This window comes from Phyllostomus hastatus, unplaced genomic scaffold (genome assembly GCF_019186645.2).
Source record: "Phyllostomus hastatus isolate PE091 unplaced genomic scaffold, TTU_PhHast_1.1 phas_contig_495, whole genome shotgun sequence".
NCBI classification, from domain to species: domain Eukaryota; kingdom Metazoa; phylum Chordata; class Mammalia; order Chiroptera; family Phyllostomidae; genus Phyllostomus; species Phyllostomus hastatus.
Window position 1 is genome coordinate 7,063,302 of NW_025333895.1, and position 4,776 is coordinate 7,068,077.

Consider the following 4,776-nt stretch of genomic DNA (forward strand, 5'->3'; position numbering starts at 1 on the left):
TGGCCACGTTGCCTCATTCGTGAACTGGAGCTGGCAGTGCACACTGCGTGGGCTGCTGTGAGGCCCGCCCAGCTGCGAGGGTGCGTGTAGAGCTCTGGGTGCAATGCCCGGTCTGCGACCACTCGATGTATGGTTGCCATTCTTGCTGAGCACACGCCTTTCCATCTCGATACCTTTATGCTCGAAGGAGGGAGGACGATTTCTCAGCGTTTCTAATGTCTGTTGGTGTCTCACACCCGATGGGGCCCAGCAGGTACCTGAGGACGATACCCAGCAATCTTGTAACTTCCGTCTTAAGTCCCAAGTGGATCGGCTTTGTCCTCTTCCTGAGGACCACAGGATTGACTCTGGGGGATGTTCCCATGTGACTTTCATTAGACAAGACTCTAAACTTCCCCCTGCCTCAGTTTCCCCATTCAGTTCGCTGAGCTTGGCCGGAGGAAGGAGAAGCAGCAAGCCTTGATGGATGGGATCATTAGGGCTGGGAACGGGCCTCAGGGCCCAGCCCCATTACTTAAAGAACACTGCTGGGGGAGCGGAGTTAGTCAGGTCCCCCTCGGAGGGCCGGCAGGGCAGCCGGTCACTGCAGGGCATTTGGAGAGCAGAGTCCTTGCATCAGTATTTAAGGCCTTTGGACAAAAGCTACATCCATCTTCCATGAAGGGAAAAAAAATGTTCGTGTGTCTTCCCGCTACCTAGAGATTATTTAGTGCTGTGGTATCGACACCGCTTCTGTAGAAAGATTTAAAGATAAAAACGCAATGTATTCAAGTGCTGATCATTTTTCATTGTCACTTAGTGACGGCGCAGCCGGGAGTCAATTGCTGCAGATTTATCTTTTGTGATATTGATTGCGTGTGCGTGTGTGCCTAAGCTGTTGGCAGGTGCCTGGCCCTGGCGATGAGGGGGCCCTGCAGGGGCTGGCGGGGGGCCCTGCCCCTACTGTGCCACCGTCCCAGGGCCCGGCGGGGCAGTTCCGAGAAGAGGCTGGCCCGGGAGACCCAGAACGCGCCGACCCATGAAGGGCCCAGCGAGTGACCTGCTGTGTAATCGTCACACAAAGCCTCTGAGGTTCAAGGGACAGAAAGATCTGGAATCCCCACTGTCCCCAAGGGCACCAGAGCTGGAGTTTCAGGCTTCTCGGAAGTCTGCCTCTCTTCCCAAAGCGTGGTTGGTCCACCGCTCCTCCGTCGGGGCGTCAGCGAAGCTGCGGTGCAGCACCCCCTTTTCCCCGCAGTGACAGCGCTGTTTATGGAGGACCCTGAGCACCGGGCTCCCCGCTGGGGTTCCCCACGCACCTTCCTACAAGAGCAAGGCTGTGGGGGGAGGCCCGCAGACATTGGAAGGAGTCGAAGGTCATTACTCCGCATTTGACAGAGAAGCCTGAGCCTCCAGAAGTTAAAAGACTTGCCCCAAACCACTTGCCTTGTGTGTCTTATCATTTTTTTCTATCTTCCCTCCCTGGGTGGCCCCTCCCTGGCCATCCTGCCTTCAAATCTCACACAGCCTCCCTGCTGGGGAGTGGTTCTCACCAGGCCTCAAGCCCTCGGAAAACACTACATGCCAGTGGAGTATAGTGGAAGGAAACAATGAAAAAGGAAGGAAACACTGGGTTAGGGGTGAGGAGTGCAGAATTCCCAGCCGGACTCTGCAGCTAGCTTATTTGGCGGCCTCGTTGCTTGGCTTCCGTAGAGTCGGTCTCCTCACCTGTGCAATGGGAACTGAGCGGTGCATTTCCTATGGGCCCGGGTCAGTGCGAAAGTGTCCTCAGATAAAAGCATTGATGCTGTCCCTCAGTTCGCTGGTGGAACAGGTGTTTGCAGGGGGCGGATTGAGGTTGGGGCACCCGCTTGGTTCTGGGCAGCATGGACATGTCTCCTGTGGCACTGGAACGTTCCAGGCTTGAGGGTTCGAATCCCACTGCCACTTCTTGCTGACTGTGTGACCCCAGCAACTCCTTCAGCCTCTCTGGCCCTCGGTCTCCTTGTCCGCACTGTTGAGATCATTATCCCTGCTGCACAGGGCGATGATGGGGACAGGACAGCACGCATGTGAAGATTTTCGGGGGGGCAGCCGACACCAGAGGGTCTCATGGCCCTTGGCATGCTCAGGTCTCTGCTCCCTGCGCACCCTCGTCCGGCGGCCTGCTGGTGGACAGGGGGCCTCCTGAGCGCTCCTCCCCAAACTGCCTGTACCTCTAGGTCATCACCGGCTTAGACACCTTGGGTCCTGTGGAGGCCAGGGCCCCCCTCCAGCAAAGATGTACTTGAGCCCATTGAGGACGGCCGGGCCATCCTGGTGGGGCCGGCTAGGAACTCCTCGGACGGCTGAGTTCTCACAGACACAGAGCATTGCCTGATAGTTAGTCTGCATCGCCTGTCACTAAGCTGCACCAACCACACTGCCACAGACCCAGCAAAGGCACCCCCACCCCCAGCTCCTCCCCACGCCTCCACTGTTCAACACACCACCGGGCCCCTCTTCTTGGCCAGTATCTGCTCCGATGTTTCAAAGACGGCCGGGGAGGAGGGCCTCACTGCCTGCCCTGCCTCAGCTGGACTTTTGGAGTCAGCGTGCTGGCACCACCCGGACAGACAGCAGGCTTTTGGGGGACAGGAACGACTTCAGAAGCTACTGAGTTTATAGATGGGGAAACTGAGGCCCAGAGAAGGGATGACCTCAGCAAAATTGCCAGATCAATGATTTCAAGATAGTTTGGCCTTTTGGATACAAATAAGCATAAAATTAAACAAAATGAAATAAGTTGTTGGATTTCATTGGATACAATGATACATGTTACAGTCACAGTTAGGTCATTGGACTAGAGCGATTGGTTAGCTTAATGCGCACTGTTGGCTGAGTACTTCCTGCCCGTCGGGGGAGGGGCTTCCCAAGGCAGGTGGAGTCACTGATCCGCCCTCACGGCGGCCCTAGGAGGGGGCACTGCCACCTCCGTTTCCTGGCTGAGAAGGCGGAGGCTCAGAAAAGTTAACTCCCTCCCCCAAGGTCACAGGGCACACGAGAGGCAGGGCAGGGCCTCCAAGCCAGCTGTCCCTGACTCAAAGCCCATCACTTCAGTTTTGATGATGAAAGTGGGGAGAATGGCAGAAAGCACGAAGAGGCTCCGATTTCAAAGATGGAAGAGGAACAGGCCAAGCACTGTCTTTGGGGACGAGCCTCTTGGCCCGGGTCCCGAGGAAATAAAGGGCCCGGCAGTGTCCTGGGCACCGGGCGGGCCTCCGTCACCTGTTTCCACAGAGGCCGGCACCGAGCAGGCGCTCAACAAACGTGGGTGACAACATGGGAAACAGGGACGATGGCTTCACCAGAGGGAAGACCGGGAAAGAAGACAGGCCGCAGTCCATGCCCCTTCTCGGTGACACACCAGGGAGCGTCCCGGTGTGCCGGCACCGCCCGGACGGACGGAAGCACAGGCACGGGGCTGAGGCGCAGCCTGCAGGCACTCCGGAATGCTGGGGCCGCCAGCAGTCTGGTGCACAGTGATCAGGCCCCGAGAGGCACGCCGACTGAATGCCCACCCAGTGTCGGGCACGGCACGGAGCCCTTCTGGCGCGTTAGTTAGTTCACACGAGCCTCACGCCAGCTCCCGAGAAGAGGGTGCTGTTGAGAGTCACACTTTACAGAGGAGAAACCTGAGGGTCAGAGAGGTTCAGTGACTGGCCCACGGTCCCACAGCTAGTAAGAGCCGCAGCTTGAACTTGAAGCTCAGTCTGCTAGGTCCACAGGTCTGTGAACTCCCAGTTATTGGCTGGTGGTCCTTCTCATTGAATTGGAGACTTGAGCCCCAAATAACCATCAGCCTGGGAGCCACCGCTTGGACAATACTGTTCTAGCATCAGTGTATCAGAACCTGACAATGACCCACATCTTACTTTCTTGTTCTTAGTATTTATCTTCATCTGTCCAAGAAGATGGGAGAGGTCCCGTCTTCTTTAATCACTGCTTATCACCTGATGATCGTTTAGAGTTATTTCATTTTTCTGGGGTTTCTTTGCCGGGTGCAGAAAAGGTTTGTTTCATCATCTGGAGGGTGATATCTTCCTAGAGAAGATCATCACATGGCCACCTCTTCTTGATTCCTTTAGAGGCAGGGGCCACCCGTGGATGCCCCACTGTAACATTCACCGGGGTCTAAGCTCCAGGAGGACAGGGGTCATGCCTGTGTGTGCGCGCCCAGCATTGCAGCAGGTACTTGCAAATGAATTGCATATCTCCATGAGCAGACGTGGTGCCGGCGTCTCTGAGCGGAGGAAGACGACTGCACAGGGTGCAGCAGCCCAGTCTCTCGTGTCCCAGTCCCTGGGAAGCATTTCCAGGGGCCACAGTGTCTCTTTCTGTGGGCCAGAAAACCCCGAAGGGCCGCCTACCGGGCCAGCCTCCCTGGCCCGAGTGCCCTGGCCTTCCAGGGGCCCACCCACCCTGGCCCGCTGTGCCCACCGAGAGAAGGAAGCTTCTGGGAGCTGACGCCTGAGCCGGGATGGCTCATAGTGGAAATTCCCCACAGCCTGCCTGCAAGGACACTTTCCCAAGCGGAAGGGCTGGGGCCCACGGGACCTGCGGGGCCCAGGATGGGGTCTCTGGGGCCTGTGACACTCCGGGAGGGCGGGGGCACGGGGATCCCACCCATGGCACACGCGTCCCCTTTCGGAACGTCCTCCAGCACCTTGACCGTGTGTGCCTCACCTCGTGTCCCCAGCTCAGGCTGTTCTCGGCCTGAGCCTCCTTCCGCGTTATTTTTGCATTGTTCCTCTCTCC